Source organism: Anguilla anguilla, chromosome 4 (genome assembly GCF_013347855.1).
Source record: "Anguilla anguilla isolate fAngAng1 chromosome 4, fAngAng1.pri, whole genome shotgun sequence".
Lineage (NCBI taxonomy): Eukaryota > Metazoa > Chordata > Actinopteri > Anguilliformes > Anguillidae > Anguilla > Anguilla anguilla.
In genome coordinates, this window is record NC_049204.1 from 35825480 (window position 1) to 35845067 (window position 19588).

At 42.1% G+C, this 19588-nt stretch overlaps 1 long non-coding RNA gene across 1 annotated transcript; it reads left to right on the top strand.

Moving 5' to 3' along the window:
* Window positions 1-471: 471 nt before the first annotated feature.
* Window positions 472-6476, top strand: LOC118226586. Its single transcript, XR_004765059.1, has 3 exons — window positions 472-606; window positions 1002-1152; window positions 6330-6476. It is a non-coding gene; the product is annotated as an uncharacterized LOC118226586 (long non-coding RNA).
* Window positions 6477-19588: the final 13112 nt, after the last annotated feature.

Below are 19588 nucleotides of genomic sequence, written 5' to 3' on the forward strand. Positions count from 1 at the left end.
AAACAACAGATTCGGTGATTATGCCACTGACCCCCCCCCCCCCCCTGCAAACAGCAGCTGCTGTTCCTCCATCTAAATTCAACTCAAGTCTCTTATCTGGGTAGGAATAGATTTTGGGGTCCAAATTGTTGGATGGGGCAGAGGAGGCAATAGGGGTTGCCTTATCAGGAGTAGGACAGCCCATCCCCTCTCAGCATCTGGGGATGCATTCATTACAGAAATACTCACTATTCTAGCCTCCCATCAACCCCCCAGTGCCCACACCCCCCCCCCCGCCCCCCCAAAAAAAGGTTTGAAATGACTTTATTGTCCAGCCAAAAACAATAACACTGATTGTGTCACTTTATCTCTCTCCCATACACACAATCACTGTCATCCAGGATATCTTGCCCCTTTGGGCCTTCCCAGATCTCTTTCCTTTAATGAAAAAAACAAAGCCCCTGCCCCTGCTGCCGGCCAGCCATTGTCTGGATGGCCTCTTGTGCTCACAGGACTCAGCGATACCCGAGCCGCTCTGCAGTACAGCCCCGGGACGGCGAGAAGGGGGCACCCCTTTTCAGAACAAATGGCCTACGTGGTCCCTGCACGCTCTCCCCGGAACACACGGTAAAGCCGATATCGTTTATTACATAATAAAAAGCAGATGAATTGTTTTCATGCCTTTCAGAGTCCTGTCAGGCTCGGTCCACATCCTGGCACCTAACGGCAGACTAACTGCACAAGAGGGTTCTCAAAGGAAAAGCCTTTTCATGGTAGCTAAGCAACTGTGATTATTTCGGCAAATGCCCATAATGATATTTCAACAAATTGATCCCTTTCACATGGGTTGTGTGAATAAACAGCAAGCAGCTGCCATCTCTGCTGGTGCCCCGGTGCCAGTCACCAACCCATTGAACAGTGCCTGCATCTGCGGTAGCCTCTACACTATGTGGCATTGGGCTGTTACATTGGGTTTCAAAGGAAGAAATGCTGAATGGTTCTCCTTAACTCTCTGCATGCAGGTAGTTCAAAGTGGGGGCCTTATAACTGGTGGACCCAGCATACAGAGAGGAAATGTCTGGCTGGATGATCCACAACATGTCCATTTCTAAAGACAACCAGGAGAGGTCGGCAGGTCATCCTCAGACCACTGATCCAGGGAGCTCAAGTAAGGTCAGGCAGAGCTCTCACTCCATGGTCCAACTGCCAATGACCAGGCATAATGATAATGCATCATGACCCGTGTTCCTACATGTCATCTTTTATCTTTTGGTTGTGATATAGTGCTCTTCTTTTTTCTTTCACATTACAGTCATGGGACATTAGCTCACTACATCAGCAGATTTTGTGCCAAGCACCGATTTCGGTGAAGAACAAACAGTCCACTTGTAAGATCAGTACTTAGAAAGATACCTTCTCTAACTATTGAATAGCAGTGCTAGTTCTACTTATCTGTTTTATTCTCAGTAAAAAAATATTTATATTTCTTTAGTTGCCAGTTTAGTTGCCACATTTGATATATTAATCTATAGTTGGACATTTTACAGAAGCAATTCAGGTCAAGTACGTGACAACAAAATTTTAGACAAGATAAGAAAGGCTACTTTCAAAAATATGTGTATGTACTCATATCATTTATCCTTAGTACGAGAAAAAAATCCTACATTTTCCAAAAAGGTATAATTGTTCATCTTTCTCCAAAACCGTACTGTATGTACTTTGGTTTTGAACCTTTTGGGGGCAGTGTTGAACCTCTTTGCTTTTTGTAGTCAGTTATTCCCGGCCAATGAAAAAGCATTTTTCTTGTGTTTGTAAGCAGCAACAGCAAATTTCATTTATCCTGTAATTAAGGGCTACACTTTTATCCAAGCACAGCAATGGAATAGGTACACAGTCATTGCTCACAATTAATGTTTCAAATAAACATCTAGGTTACTTTGCTGTCCTCACATGGGAATATTGTTTCAAAGAATTTACAGTAAGACAGTTCAGTAAAATGGTGCATAACTGTGTAATTATTACAAAGACCAAATATGCTACCCAACATTACAGTCAATAGGGGAGCTTTAGAATCTGAAAATTATTGTGAGGTTAGGATTAAATTCCTGCTTTTTTAAATGTTTCTTTGTGCATTAACTGTGACCCAAAGGCTATTTCTGAAGGAGGTGATGATTGTACTTACAAACAGTTATCCAAGCTTCATACTTGTATAGGCTGTATTGGTTATAAAAGGCATTGGAACACTTTAAGAAAGAAGCAAGGCATAGTTTACTGAAAAGAGGGAACCTAATTAAAATGAACCACAAAACACTTTTACCATCATCACCGTGCCGTCATCCGTAAAAACAACTGGGTGTCGCAGGTCTGTTAAATTTGCTTTGTGCAGTTCTTGGTTATCATACAGGCACACAGATAAAAATGTTATTTTTATTATTTAATTCCCAGAATAAGAATCAGAGTTTTACCTGAAGCGTAAAGTGTCAGAGTCTCCCTACCTGCTGCGGGGTAATTACACAGGAGTCATTATAATTTGCTGTAGACAGTCCATTACAGCCAGTGATTACCCATGCTAGCTGTTGGGCTGAACTGCATTTAATTGTCCAAAAGAATCCTCCTTCACAGCTGATGTCAGCCACTGCACTCTCCTCTCTGACTTGGCAGAAACAGTTCCAGCAACACCTCCACCCCACCCTACCCCACCCCACCCCCCACACCCCATTCCACCTCTACCGCACAGTTCCCTTTGTCCTTTCCGAATGTTCTTCTGGCTTTAGCGTTTCTGCCAGGCCCCATTAGATCAGCCATTCATCTCCTGCACCTTCAGGAGAGAAACTTCAAACTGCTTTCAGGAGACCAAAGGATAATCCTGTTTACAGGAGACACAGTGGCCTGCACAGTGCTGAATGCTGTGTTTGTGTGAGTGCGTATGCTTGCGTATCTGTGTCTGAATGCTGTGTGTATACTGTATATCTATCGATGCATGCAAATTTTGTGGCTGTATTTGTGTATGTATATATGTAGTGAGTGCGTGCACGTGTGTGTCTGAGAGTACATACTTGTAGGTATGTGAGTGTAAGTGTGTGATAGAGAGAATGCATGCATGTGTGCAAGTGTGATTACCTTTATCAGCCTTTATCAGTTTACCTGATCAATAGAACCTCATCAGATGAAGGCAGTATGTTAACAGCATATCATCATTACGGCACATTGTAGGCTAACTAGTGGCAGGCTAACTAGCTAACCACCATATCTTGTGTATAGTTGATGCATACTGTACGTGTAACACTTTCTTGTTTATGAACAGTTATCCTACGATTGGGCTGAAGAATAGTTAGTTTGAGTTTGCTGTGTGATTTGCATAAGGGCCACATGTAGGGAAGAAAAAGAGCATGTACAGTAGTCAGCGCTCGCAACTTTCCTGTGCTTGTGTTGAAGCAGCATTTCTTTTGGGATTTAATAAACGGGCACAGTGACTCAGAAAAGTGATCTGCCTGGCCTATCCTTCAGAAGAAAGCAGAAATGGCTACAATGGTGTCAGAAGTGGGTCTTCAAATTGAAGAGGTACTTTTGCACCTTTGCGAGAGGCCAGAGGGGATGAGTGAGCGGAAGAAGATGGCAGCACAAATAGCTGCCCCACGGCGAAAAAGGGCTAGCGGTGGGGTGGAAATGATGGGTTTGCAGAAGGGTGATCCCAGGCAGATTCCATGAGCAAAAAGTTCCACTTCTGCAGGCTGCAGCTAACCCCCCATTGGAGATAACGGGCTCACTACCTCACATGGTGCTAATGGAGCCTGCAGTCTGCCTGCTGGGGATTGTGGGAATCCTCCATTTAGCCAAACAAGCCCTATAGTGAACTGCAGGCAAGGGGTTTGATTGCTTGTTCCGGGAGTGCCAGGGGAGCCTCCAGCCTACAAGCTATTGGCAGGGGGAATCCTCCGCCGCTCACCAGATTAATTCTCTACAACTGCAGGCCTAGCTATTAGCAGTTAGGAGGCTAGCATGGAGAACCCTCCGGTAGCCTCAGCTACATGGGGACATGCACTGCTTTAGCAGAGGTATGATGGAAAAGGAAGCTGGCAAGCTTACCTAGCACTGTTTATCTTCATCGCAGACCTGGTGGGCTAGATGGTGCTGGAAAGAGGCATTAACTTGCCAGGATCCCTGGAAGGCGAGGCACTGCAGGCACTCGTGGATATCAGCGATGATGAGGCCCCATTCTTCAAGAGCCCCAGTTTGGCACTGGCTAGACCAGGGATGGCCAACCCTGGTCCTGGGGAGCCGCAGGGTCTGCTGGTTTTTGTTCTCACATTAAATACTGCAAGCCACCCCTGGGCTAGACAGTTCAAGGAGGCAACGCCAATCACTGCTCTCAAGGAACAGCTGCACTCAACAGAGAGGTGACCCAGAGATAAACTGGGCCTGTACACTGCAGACAGGCAGCAGTCAGCCCAGCAAGCCTTTCCACAGCTCAGTGGCTGAACTAGAGACAGCCTGGCCCATGACACGTTCCTGAGGGGGCTACAGCTGACTCAGCTGAGGCCGCATGTCTACATGGCCCAGCCAGGAAACCTGCATGTGGCACTGACACAGACTGAGGACTTAGAGACAATCCTGCATGACCAACACAGTGACAGCACTCTTCTGATGGCTCGCGAGACAGTCGGCTCTGAAGAAGGGAGTGGGCAGAAAATGACATCAGATCTGGTTCAGGTGGTGATGACATGACTTCCGGTGTTGACAGAGTGGCAAGAAAGGCCATCAGATGAGAGTGTTTAACTGGAGGCTGCGGGATGATGACAAAGGGCAGCAGCAGTCAGGAAATTGTGGCAGACTGGCGCAGACAGGAAGTCGTCAGTCTGTGGGCAGAAAAGAAGAAAAGGATGGGTCACTTAGGCTGCAACGAGAATGGCATTTATGTGTCTTGTGAGCTCGCTGGCACACCAGTAACTCGCTAGCTGGCACACCAACCGCTAATTGACACAGGTTCTCCTATTAGTTTAATTCAGCCGAGACCGTTTGCACATCATGAGTAGCTAGGGACATTAAGTTACAAGCAGTAACTGGTCACACAGTGAACATGCATGGCCACTGAATGCTACTGAGAGCTCTTTCTACCTGAAATTACTGACTGGTGTATCTTAGGTTTCAATGACCTGGCCAGTACCGGGGTGATCATTAATATAGCTAAGTAGTTCACCCTCCCCAATGGCCGGCCTCTGGCCCAATCTTTTTCTGCCATCGGCGGTGGCACAGTGTGCAGAACAGGCAGCTCAACTACCTTGTGGCAGCGTTAGAGGAACTGTTTCAGTGCAGTAGTGTAAAGGTTAGTCTGAGGGAGGGCAGCCAGTTGTGCACTCTCCTATCTCAATTCCACTATCTGTGGATGAAGACCGTGAGTATACATGTACTAATGTCACTAGACACGACATTGACATAGGTTCAGTCCCGCCTATCTGTCAGCAACCGTGACGCCTTCCACTGGCACAGAGTGCGGAAGTGGAGGAATGATATAAATGGGCGGAGCCAGAATCATTCACCCCTCCGAAAAGTCCGTGGACCTCTCTGGCAGTGCTGGTAAGAAAAAAAAGATGGCTCTCTCTGGTTCTGTGTAGACTGCAGGTGGCTAAATGCGGTAACTAAAAAAGACTCCTACCAACTTCCCTGTATTGACGACACAGCAGTGGTCTCCAGCCTGCCGCCAGGCCTTTAGCCGCCTACCCCCGGTTACTGACCCAATCCTAGCTATGGTGGACCCTGACAAAACATTCATGTTGGACATTGATGCTAAAAATGTGGTGGGAATTTGGGGGTGCTATTGCAGCTTACAGAGAACAGGGAGAAAAGTAGTGGTGTACTTCAGTCGTGTGCTCAGGAAAGAAGATCATTGTGTCACCAGACGGGAGCTGTTGGCAGTAGTAGCATCAGTGCAGCATTTCAAAGCCTATCAGGGCCATAGGCTTGTTGCCTGCATGGACTAAGCTGCGCTCAAGTGGTTGTTGAAGTTCAAAGAGCCGAAAGGGGCAGATACCTTGCTGGATTGAATTATTACAAAACTACCATTTTACCCTTGAGCACAGCCTGGGCAAGACACACAGAAATGCTGACTGTCCTGTTGCGCCGCCTCATGCCAGTAACTGCGATTGGGCTGAGCGAAGGGAGGACTTGAACAGAGAGCAGGAGGCCGCCCCTAAGCTCAAGAGTGCCCCCAAGCATGAGAGTGCCCTCAAACCCGAGACTGAGCCCACCAGAGATGAGCCAGAGCCTACCCCCGAACATGAACTCACCCGTGAATGAGCACCATCTTTAGGCTATTTATAGCCTGTTGTATTCTCTCTGTGTTTTGTCTACAGGAGTGAAGGCATTGGTGAGCCAGTGGAACTGCCTGATGTTGCACCAGGGCTTGCTGTACAGAAAGTGCAGGCCCCCAAAATGAACACTGACTGGCTGCAGCTAGTGGCATCGCAGTGATTCCAGGCCAGAGTTGCTGCAGTGTGTCACCTGGGTTTGGCCACTTTGGGGTAAATAACACCCTGCACAGGCTCTGCCAGCAGTCCTACTGGGGCCAGTGCAGGAGGGATGTGTAAAGGTACTGCTGCCACTGTGATGCCTGCACAGTGAAGAAGGGGCCAGGGGACACGGTAAGGGTACCGCTTCTTCCAATGGAGAAGGTGGCGATGAGCATCCTGAGGCCATTACCAGACACCAACAGAGGGAAATGCTATGTGCTAGTGGCTAAGGACTACTTTTACAAAGTGGCCAGAGGCATACGTGGGTCTCTCCCACAAAGTGTCAGTGACGGTGGAGTGTCAGGTGGCTGGCATGTTCTCCCGGTTCAGGGTGTCTCAAGAGCTGCACACTGACCAGGGGAGGAACTTTGAAAGCCAGCTCTTCACCAAAGGCATCATCCCTCTGCACCGCCAGAGCGACGGGCTGGTTGAGTGGTTTAACCATTAGCCACCCACAGTTAGTGCTGCTTCTTCTGGGCAATAATAATCGAGCAAAATGGCTCAGAAAAAGTGATCCACATGGCCTGTCCTTTACTGAAATCACAATATTTCTATACCATAAGTCCCTAATTCAAAATGGCATACTGTGCTGGTATTAAACATAGCCAGACAGCCAGAGCTGATATAATCTTCAAATTATGCTGAAGCAAGCAATTAATAGTTTACTCAATTATTAGGAATCTGAATATTATAAAAGTATCATCTATACTATACCATTTTAATACAGTCTTAAAGTTATCTCAGCACACAGTCACCTGCATTCATTAAGAATAATTAATCCAATTATGCAGTCAAGGTTTCAGACTGAACAAAAAGCAAAAACATCTCAAACACTGCTGGATGAGGGTTGCCTACCCCAGCTTTCAAAGCAGCAATAGGAAATAAAAAGGCAAAAAAAATCCTCTGTTTTCAGGAATGGTTCTATGCTACTGCTATAAAAACCCAAGCTTGACCAGTTCCCTTTGCATGTGATACATCCTACAGTGTTTACAATAACTAGTATCAACCACCCATTCTCTTTGATTGTGCATACTCATAGTAGTATATTAGATACTATTTATGGATATGCACCATGAGATAATAATTCCATAATGATGAGACAAGGGGCCAGGCTCACATTTTGTCTGTGATCTGCACAAATCTGCAGGACAGTGATGGCCTCCTTCTTCTTTGTCGTCTGTAAATGCATTTTAGCTCCTGATTGATTCCATGCAATTGTCGGGGAGAACGCGCTTTGGCGTGTTAATAACAGTGCAGGCCCGGCAGGGTGGAATGGAAATACAGCCAATTACACAGATATTTCGGCAGCAATAATCAGAATTACAATATGAAAAGGAATAATTCTCAGTACACTGTGAGTTTCTTCTGTGTTTCTTCTACCTGAGAGAGCTAGGTCATTTGATGAGAGACAGGACAATGTTTCGTAATACATTGCAGGAAAATACATTTATTTATCTGTTTATTCAGCTCCCTAGTGCTCTGGGGGATTGTGCATTATTGTAGAGATTTCCAGTGCACGGGACAGCATGCAGCAGGCAACACACAACATATTAAAACATCAATAAGAATATTTATCTGTTTCAACAACCTTGTACATCAGTATGCAAATGATATGCCCATATGTAGACAAATACTGGACAGTTCTGAGAATGCAACTTACTATTTATTTATTTTTTATTTAAATGTTTTGCACACAATTATAAATTCATGCTTAGTCAGACCACACAGTAACTAATTGAAAATGTGCAGAAGAGGTTAAATAAAACCCCAAAAGGGCTTATGCAAGGACTTCCCAAACCTCAATAAACTCAAAAATAAAAACAGAATGAGCAATACATAAAACAAATATGAGAAATAGAAAAAAACATTCACACATACAGAATGTGCATAGAATGGGATAATTATTAGTCTGTTCAAGAATGTATTTTTTTTTTAGTTCTTTCTTAGAGTCATTGATGAACAGTTTTTTAAATGGTTACTGTAGGGAGTCTAATTTTGGTGATGACACAAGTATTCTTGCTAATGATAGAAATCTGTTACTATTCCATTTTCAAAACAGCTCTTAAGAACTTTTTTCACATGAAGATATAATTTATTGGCCTGAAACCAGACGTGTACAGTAGTTCAGAGTTGATTTTATCAGTCAATTCATAGACATCTTTACCTGAGATAAACACATTAGTATAATCAGCAAATAGAATGAAGTTCACCAAAATTAAATGGAGATCATTAACATATAACAGGAAGAGTAAGGGTCTGAGAATAGAGCCTTGGGGTACACCGCGTGATAAGTTCTGATAGGTAGATTAAACTCCTTTCCAAAAACAGACGGTTTATGATTATGTAAATAGCTTCTGAACCAATGCAGTTCAATCCCCTTAATGTCAAATATCTGGAGCTTTGATGACAGGATACAAAAGCTGGGTTTACATGGAGCCTAATATTCCGATTAAAATCAGTTTGAAAGCCCAAGCAGAATGAAAATGCTCCATATAAACACCTCAATCAGAATAAACAGGCCCAAACCGATTGAAATTTCAATCGGTTGCAGAAGGGTACTTTAAACCTTTTTCATAAACCGATCAAAAGAAAAATTGTACCATGTAAACGATGAAACTGATTATTTTCTGACTGCGTTCTTTCTGCCTATGCCTCGAATCTCCTGGCGATTTATGATGCTTCCTCTTCATTTGGCATCTGGCCCTTTTAACATACCCTTACAAAACATATATGTGAACTTTTTTACTGTGCTTTTGTGAATGCCGAATTGATTGGAGACGAGGCCGTATTCTGCACAGCTACCAAGTCTGTACAAAACAATTGCGACACGCTTAGTAAAGGGGACGGTGACTTCATCTGGAGCCATAAATCCCTCCACCAGTCCACACAACTGAATGATTGGCGCATCATCCGAAAGTTTTTCTTCCATTCAAGGTCGGAAAATTCCAAAAGAACAACTCTCTCCCACCAGTCTTTGCTGCGGATCTTCATCCACTGATTTCTGGTCTTAGGAGGAGGCAGGGGCAGTAAGGTCGCACATCGAAAAGTACCATCACCGAGAAGGCCTTCTTGTGCTCGCCTTCTCCCCTTCATTGCTTCCAGTAGGAGTAAGCATACATTATTATCAAGCTGTTGCTTGATTAAGAGCATCACAATAATGGCAACTACTGCGCTGAACAGACGATAGACATCCATCTTCATAGCTGATCAAACACGTGATGTATTCAGCACTTTTGCGCATGTCACACAGCTGTTCTGATTAAATGCGTCGGCGCATGTAAACACCAGACCGTATTAGATTGCATCCCATATAAACAGTTGACCCGAAAACTTCAATCGGAATGATTTCAATCAGAATGAAAAAAAGTGTGCTTGTAACCGCAGCTAATGATTGACTGTATCAAAGGCTTTAGATAATGAATGCACCAATTGTACATTTGTTGTTGTGTAAAGCCTTAGAGAACTTCAGATGGACCAAACCCTTTTCAGTGGAATGTTTTCTGCAAATACAAATTTATAAGGATATAAAAGATTGTGTTCCAAGTAGTATTACATCTGTTATACACTATTTTTTATCATCTTAGTAAAGACATGGTTGAACAGAGATTAATCTATAATTAGAAGAGACATTAGGATAGTCAGATCTAAAAACTGGAATGACTTTGGCCTTTTTGAGTTGATGTGGGATGCTACTAGTAGCAAGATAACAATTTCTATTTCTGTTGGGTCAGTGATCTGCTTTTTTGTCTTTTTAATTTGATATGGAAATGTCATTGAGGTTCCATTGGTTGCTGTGATTCTGCTAGGTTTGATGATGAGAGGGTAAAAAGCAGAGACACTTACAGTTTTTCTGAATTGCTAAAACACTAAACCCCATTCTCTGAACCAAATGCTCAGTGCTCTAAACCCATTTGTTGAATCAATCACTCTTTTGGCAAAACCTTAAACAAGTTCAGGTAGTTAGACACCATTTGAAAATCTCATCCACTCTTTTTGCAAAACTCTAAACACATTCTCACTCACTAAAACACATTTCGCACTGTGATGCACTTGTGTTGCAAAATGGTAAACACGGGCAGCAAAAGTTAAACACAACTACAACACAGTTATCATCGTTTACACAAACTCAACTCAAAATTGTTCACACTTGTTTCTAATGATGTGATCAAACCAATTGTACAGAATATAAGCCAGTTCAGAGTGCACAAATGGCACAAGTGCGTTGAATGTTGATACCAACAATGGATGGAAACAATCTGAGAGGCAGATGAGGAAGAGTACGTGTAAGAGGTGGTGGATGAGGAGGAAGAGTACGAGGATGAGGAAGAGCAAGCCCAAGAACAGTAATTTCAGATGAAATTCAGGCAACTGTGATGTCCTGTCTATGTCGTGGTTTGGGACAATGTCAGCTTTCACCGTGGTATACGGATATGCGAGTGGTTCAACATCAACCAGCGATTCATAAATGTTTGCCTTGCACCATACAGCCCTTTCCTCAACCCAATAGAAGAGCTTTTCTCTGTGTGGCGGTGGAAGGTTTATGACCAAAACCCATATACCAGGAAAAATTTCTTACAGGCAATGGAATCGACCTGTGGTGATATAGGTGTGGAGTGTTGTCAAGACTGGATCCGGCATACCATAGGGTTTTTCCCCCATTGCATGTGATGTGGACGAAGTCCTCTGGCCGAACCCAGCACAAAGACGTGATGCTCAATAAGATTCATATGAGGCCTGTGTGAATCATTTTGATGGAAAAAGTCCGTTTTGAGAAGAGAGAACATGGTTTTGAATGCATGAATGCATTTTGCAAGAGATTTGTGTAGTTTTGGCAAAAGGTTAACTGTTGCTGTGCTTTGTGTGTAGAGTTTTGAGAAATTGAGCTATAGTTTCAGGAAACGCATTTAAACAATTGAGAAATACTGTAAAAATTGCAAAATGCGTTTACTATATGCAATAAACATTTTTTTCTCTAACTACATGCCATGGACGCTCTGTTCTCAATTTTTTGATGTAGTGTCTAATGAATGGTCTGTAGTGTTTATATATTGACTGGCTGTGTTTATGATCTGAAAGCATTGTTTGATTTTGAGCACAGATTACAGTTTTTCTCCATTGTGTACACACAAAAACTGGAACTATGCACACAATTCTGAAAACTTGAAGCTCAACAACAAGACTCCAGACTTCTAAACTCTAAGCACAATTCCATTGTTTTCACTCAAATAGCAATTCTAAATCACATGTTTGCAAAACTGTAAGCACAAATCTCATCATTTAGCACACTTTGTTCACCTGGAAAACACTGGCCTTCAAAATGCCACACCCTAATTACCAATTGGTCTCACTCACTTCTCACCTGTTCAAACTCAATTGGCAAACACACTACAATCATGTGTCAGAGCATAGAAGAGGCCTCAGGTGACCTCTACTGTGTTGGGGAAAAAAATGGAGCAGCATGGAGAACAGAGAGGAAGAGGAAGAGTGAGAGCAAGAAGAGAAGGAGGAGGAGGAAGAGAGAGGGGAAGGGGAAGGCGAGCCAATATTTCTAATGAAATCCGCGCAACTTTGGTTGACCATGAACTCAATCATGGCCTAACAATGACCGAAGCCGGGCAGTGAGTCCAGCCGAATTTGAGCCACTTCACAGTAGCCTCAGTTATCTGGGCATTTAGAGATAAGAATAGGTAAGTACAGTTTTTCTCCATTGTATGCACACAAAAACTGGAAGTATGCACGCAATTCTGAAAACTTGAAGCTCATGTATCAACAACAAGACTCCAGACTTCTAAACTCTAAGCACAATTCCATTGTTTTCACTCAAATAGCAATTCTAAATCACGTTTGCAAAACTGTAAGCACAAATCTCATCATTTAGCACACTTTGTTCACTTGGAAAACACATTTCTAATGAAATCCGCGCAACTTTGGTTGACCATGAACTCAATCATGGCCTAACAATGACCGCAGTGAGTCCAGCCGAATTTGAGCCGCTTCACAGTAGCCTCAGTTATCTGGGCATTTAGAGATAAGAATAGGTAAGTAACCACTTCAGTTGTCTTCTGTACTCTCTACAGTAATTACAGTAATGTAACTTTATGGTTTCTATGGATATCTACAGTGCTTAGAGAAATGTATAGTGTAATGTTGTTTTGTCTTACATTTATGGAATATGTGTAGCCTATACTGTATATACTTTTCACAGAATAGAAAGACAACCAGCAAGAGGTGGCAGAGGCTGGAAATTTACAGATGAGCAAGAGACCACCATAATCAACATGGTGTTGGCTAGTAAATATTTGCTTTGTTCCGTTTTTGTATTTGTGCACTGATTTCATCATTACATCCCCAGAAAGACAGTCTAAACATTCTTACTGTAGTGTTTTTCATTTTACTTATCAGTGGAATTACTGTGTATTTGTGTATTCATTTGTGTATTCTCAGAACTCTAACAATATTGCTGTATCAACTATACGTGTACATTACATTACAGGCATTTAGCAGACGCTCTTATCCAGAGCGACTTACACAACTTTTTACATAGCATTTTACATTTTATCCATTTATACAGCGGGATATATACTGAAGCAATGCAGGTTAAGTACCTTGCTCAAGGGTACAACGGCAGGGTCCTTACCCGGGAATCGAACCTGCGACCTTTCGGTTACAAGCCCAGTTCCTTACCCACTGTGCTACACTCAGTACAGTACAGTATGACTCTGGGAAGCTGGGTTGTGAGTTTAGAGACTGTAGGTTTAGCTCAATTGGAGCTCATTGGGTAAACAAATGTGCATTGTATCCTATTCTGATACAATGATTGTGTCAATGCAATATTTATATGATATATTCACAGTATTGTATTACAATATGGCAACAATCTCTATACTGTATGTACTATAAAATTGCAACCTATTTTGGGACAACAAAAAAAAAACCTTAAACAAGGAGAAAAAGGAAACAATTTCTACACAATTTTATACATTTGAATATGTAACATGGCCTCATGAAGCCAAAACATATATAAACAGTATTTTGATGGTAGTGTTTTAAATTTATCACACCAGTGTTTAATTGATGCTCTGTAAGAGATATTCATATGATAGCTGTGTGTATCGTTTTGGTGGAAAGAATCAGTTTTGAGAAGAGAGAACATGGTTTTGAGAGCAGTGTTTCATTTTGCAAGAGTTTTGTGGAGTTTTGCCAAAATGGTTAACTCTTTTCAGTTTTGTGTTTAGAGTTTTGAGAAATTGAGCTATAGTTTTAGGAAACGTGTTTAAACGATTGGGAAAAACTGCAAATGGTTTTGAGGCGATTGTTTTATTTTGCCAGAAGAGTCAGGGGTTTTGTGAATGTAGTTTGAAGATTTGGTTTTGTGTTTAAAGTTTTGAGAAAATGGGTGAAGTTTTCAAGAAATGTGTCTTAGCAATTGTGAAAAAACTGTAAGACATCACTAGAAGCATAAGATTGTAGGAGCATTATATTTATGTTAAAATCACCAATAAGGTATCATGTCTACTTCTCAGTTGAAACTGAGTTCACAGTTATATTAAGACTGTCAATGAGCTTATTTCAGTTCAGATTTGGTGGTCTGTATATACTGTACATCCAATAATAATGCTCTTCTTCTAGATAGGAATGTTAAATCCAGGAATCAGCTACTTTATTTAAATAACTGATAAGATTGGTGCAATTTTTTTTTGATCAACTTGAACAGGGCTTGAAATGAACTTCTTGGTTCACCAGCCACTGTGGCTAGTGGTTTTCCAATGTCACTCAGCATTTTCACAGGCCAAATACCTCCTCCCCCAAAAAAAGTAACAGTAAATAATACAGAATGTAACTGTATGCACTTGTTTGAACATCTTATTTGAACAGAAAATATCATAGCTATCCAACCTGAGTAAACTCTTAAACTCTGTGTCAATCAGTTTTAATCACTAGAATATACTTATAAGAAAGCACAACCTACAATAAAGGTTGTTTTTAACAAAACATGCACGTCACACACCAAGTGCTGGGGTACACCGTTGGTTGCTGCATGGAGAGAGAGAGAGAGAGACTGCCCCCACACAAACACAAAATAAAATAAACGATCCACTTCGCCCTTCCCCCTCACGGGTTCCGGGTGAAAACAATAAACAAAAACAACAAGCTAAAATAACAAAAAGACAAAAGAAAGTAAAAGTGTGCGACCACTTTCCAATGCGCCGCCCATAGATGACTTGCCTTCCCAGCTGAGGATTACTTTATTTGGTCTATACTTTTTCCTTGTACAATTCCACAAATAAAACGCAACGAAAATCATAGATGCACTCTCGGTCTGAGCTCCCGGTCTCGGCCCTAAACTGTGGAGAACAGCACACCTTTAAGCCCCTGGGCTGATTAGCTAACGCAACCCAGGTGCATGTGCTCTCTCCACCAGCCGGCTCAGCCGAGACCAATCCGCCTCTCCGGTGGACCTAATGCCAAAATGCACTTTAAGATAATTTTACTTGTACATTGCAGATCTTTGCCATGGATATTCTTCACGTCAGAGCGGAAAACTAAGAGTACATGTACCCACAATTTTAAATAATGACGATGAAATGTGTGCAATTTTGCAACGCAAATAAAAATTATTTTATTACTTGCCTATAGTCTAATTGAGAAAAACTGGCAATATCGGACGGTATTGAGCATTGTGTGAATACAATTTAATAACGTCAATGTTGAAGCTCTGCAGATGCACTTCTACTTGTTTATTTTTTTGCTTTTACTTTTGTTTTAAATTTAAATTGCAAAATACCATTGACAGTGAGAAAATAACTACACCTGTTTAGGCTCATGCATCATATGCCACAGGGTTAAACTGAACACTGTGACAAGCCTACTTTCCTCTTTTCTTTTTTGCAGCGCTAAATAAACTAAAGCAACTCTGAAATCATGGACGTCCATCTGGCAAATTTCATGCTCCTTTACCAAGCTATTGTTGTTCTCTGTGTTTGGTGTGGCAATTGTAACTTCTGTTCTTTCCGATAATAACTGAGTAATCTGAAGCTACACTCTCCACTAGCGTGGAGTGTCACCAAACAAAAACGTTAAACCCACAATGAGTATACACAGTTTGTATGTCACACCATGTTTGGCAGTAGTTCGATTTTGGCCAAGTTCTCCTGATAAATTACACTCCCAGTTTTACTGAGGAGGCAAGACACGAGAGACAAAATTTGTGTCCTCGTTTGGTTTATTTTGTGTACCCAGCTTCGACGTCAGCTTGCAGTCTACGCTGCAAAATAACGATAGCAAGAAGCTTCCTTTGGTTTGTGTCCATTTGTTTGAGTTAGCGGACAGGAAATGGAGGGGGGGTTAAAGTTCGCAATATGACGTCACACAAGTGGGCCATGTAGTGACACACCCACACCTCCGCACAACCCTGCAGGAAGGTGCCGCATTGCCTGATCTGGTGTGAATGCAGCCTTACACGCCACTGCCGAATTATACCCACACTTGGTGGGTGGCGGGCGTCAATACCAAGCCCTGATCTTGAATAAAAAGAGATACACCACCACCAGACCTATTAGATTTGCAATTAGGAACATGATGATAAACTCAGAGAGACTTTCTGACTAGTAAGCCAGGTATCAGTAAGCCTGATTATCTCAAACGGCATAGAAAACACAGGCAGGCAGTCGGTAAGTTCACCAAAATATTTACTCACCAGTGAGGCACAAAACAAAATAACCTGAACAGATGAAGGTAAGAATGAAAATAAATGTATTGCATGCTTATTAGATGCCTTTTACAATCATGGCACAACTTGTGTCAGAATTGTAAAAAGGATTGTAATAAACTACAAATGTCCCCTTGTCCCCTTGAACTTTAGAAGGAAAAATTACAATGAATGATTATGAGACTGTTTTTATTGATAAGTGGCTATGCTGATGTTCTGACACATGCTGATCTTCATGTTTCACATTCCAGTGTAAACTGGCAGCTGTAAAGTCCCCTTCCCAGTCACCTGATCGCCCATGTATCTAATGCATACGGCACCGTGCATTAGAGCATGCAGCTGAAAATAATAGCTGGTGTGCTTCTCCTTCAACATGGTGAGGGTTACAAACAATAGCAGCTCATCCGCCAGAGAAATTTAAGTTTGTGCCCCCCCTGCCCCACGATCCCTTTGGGAGTATAGCACTCCAGGTAAGTACACATGCATTAGAGACCTTCCCTGACTGTGGGGCCCATCGAGGCACACAAGAGATTATCTCCCGTCAACTCTGTTACAAAGCTGAATTTTAGAGCAGGCAGGCAGCTTTGCTTTGACCGTGCTCAGAATTAAACAACGAGGGGAAAAAAATTCCCCCCCCCACCCCAACCAAATATCAATGAACGCCCCCCTTTAACACATGCTTGTGGTCAACAGATTATTGTCCTGTACACACCAGCCACTTGAACATAAATTTGGTATTAATGTTGTCTTTAGATTAGAGAGAGAGAGAGAGAGAGAGAAAATCTTGGCACATTTGCAAGCCGAACATCCATAGTTCGTCCAAGCACAAAAGTGCCTTGAAGATTTTTCCGTGGCAGGGTGTTGTTGTCCCTTTTGCCACATATCACATTATGCAAACTATTTCAGGAAAAAAGAAAGTTAAATTAAAATAATTAAACGGTGATAAAAACAGCCATTCAGCTAAAAAAAAAAAAAAATACACTGAGAGCAAACCTTTTCTTTCTTTCTTTTTTTTACCAGGAGTCTTTGCGCAAGCTCCATTGATTTATTATAGCACTGTCGGACCTAAATGTTACTTATCACTGTTTAAATTACTAAAGCTACACAGAGGAAAATAAATCCATTCTTATTCAGTCTTTAGATTGAATTAGAAAGCCAAAGAAAATGGTTTTATCTACAGTACAAATATGCCTTCTAGATTTCCCGATGGACAGGAAACCTATGGAACATTATGTTTTATGCTTTATCAGAACAAAATAGGCAAGTGCAGATTAATCTTAAGGGAAGTAACAAAAAACACAATTCAACATACTCCTGGCATTATGTATGTAATGTATTTTTGGTAGTCAGTTTACATAAGGTGAAAGTAAAGAACAGGGGGATAATGTATTAATGTGGCCTGCATTTGCATTTCATAAGCTGTTATAGAGATCAGGTGTTATTACAGTTTTTCAGGTAGCGTGGAGAATCATTTAAGTGCAAATAAAGCCGGGTTACAGAAAGAGAACCGCTCCAGGACTGGAACAGTCATCACTCCATTTTGGGGGAAAAGTGGCAGGGTGATGACAGATGGAAGCCAGCTGTATTTAATGCTCTGTGTGTTTGCCATCAGGCAATGTCCCAGAGAGACCCAACCGCACATAAGAGCCTGATCCTGAAGCAAGTGCGGGGAATGATTTTATTGGCCTGACCTGAAGCATGGCATCATTTAAACCCTGTCATTGTTTAGGGGCGTGATTCTAATGAAGCGGGCTGAGAACTGAGAATTCTGGAAGAAGTCCTGATAGCAAACATTCAAATGACTTCACTAATATTTCAATACTTAGATGGCTGTGGCAATCATCTTACTATTGTTTTTATTGGGGATATGGTATCATTCTTACATGAGGCAAATTCCCAAAACCTTCTGCAAACAATTAAGTAAGAAGGAAAGTGAGGAAGTGAATGAATGAGTGAAAAAGTGAATAAGTTGATAAGCGTGACACCCCTGGGAGGGAGATGCGGCAGTTCCAGGAAACACCATTGGTTACCACATGGAGAGAGAGAGAGTACACCTACACCAACAAGAAATAAAATAAATGAACATCTTCCCCCTTCCCCCTCACGGGTTCCAGACAAAAACAATAAACTAAAACAAGAAGCTAAAATAACAAAGTCAAAAGAAAGTAAAACGGCACATCCACTTTCCAGTGTGCCGCCCGTCGCTGGTCCGCTTTCCACCCGACCAGCCTCTCCTACTTTCTATTGCCGGTTTACTTTAATTTTGTGCTCTGTTAAACAGGTAAACAAAAACTAAACCAAGAAACTAAAAATAAAGAAACATGCTCTCCTTGTGAGCTCCCGGTCTCAGCACACCTTTAAGCACCTGGGCTGATTAGTTAACGCAACTCAGGTGCGTGTGCTCTACACCTTTAAGCACCTGGGCTGATTAGTTAACGCAACTCAGGTGCGTGTGCTGTACACCTTTAAGCACCTGGGATGATTAGTTAATGCAACTCAGTTGCGTGTGCTCTACACCTTTAAGCACCTGGGCTGATTAATTAACGCAACTCAGGTGCGTGTGCTCTCTCCACCAGCCAGCACAACCGAGACCAATCCTCTTTTTCTGCCGGACCGAATGCCGCAGTAAAGTTTAAAAAACAAACTTTTCTTGGTGACCTTGAATGGTAAGAAACACATATTTACAGCTGATTTCAATTGCACTGCTCTTATTTGGACAATGTTTATTCAATCCTCATACCAGAGACAGCTGCATATGCCTCGCTCTCTGGATGACATTGTGACCAAACAATATTTCCTTCCTACGGCATTCACAGCCACGACTGGCACGGTTTCCCTGTTGGCTCTGGGGTATGTCTCTTCACTGCATACAAGTGTCTCCGTGGGATGCACCCGGATTAATGTTTCTGCATAACACTGCTTATGTAAAATCTGTGCTTTGCCAGGTTAGGACAAGGGGCAGATGACATTCACATAATGGAGTAGTCAGAAATTATTTTCCAAATATAGGCCTGCACCACCAGCATACTACTGCTTCCTAGCTCTATTTGTGATATTCTCAAAGCGCTGATCTACTGCGGTTAATATGCAGTGCCAAGCCCACATTTAAGCTTCTTAGTCAATTTATTCACTTCCCTTTCTCTTCCTGCCTCCTACAGTAACAGTGAAACACAAAATGGTCTAAAAAACAGTCATTTTGAGTCTTGAAATAATACTTGAAGAAGTGCAGGGTACCCTCTAATGTATTTAAAATAATACAGGAGGCTACATTTAAAAGCGCTGACACATTAATGAATCAAGTAACTTGACAATGGGGTCTGCTAACAATTATTTTCAGTCAGTGTATGCCTCTTGCTCTTTTTCTAATTTTAGGCCTTTCAGTTGCAGGTAAAAA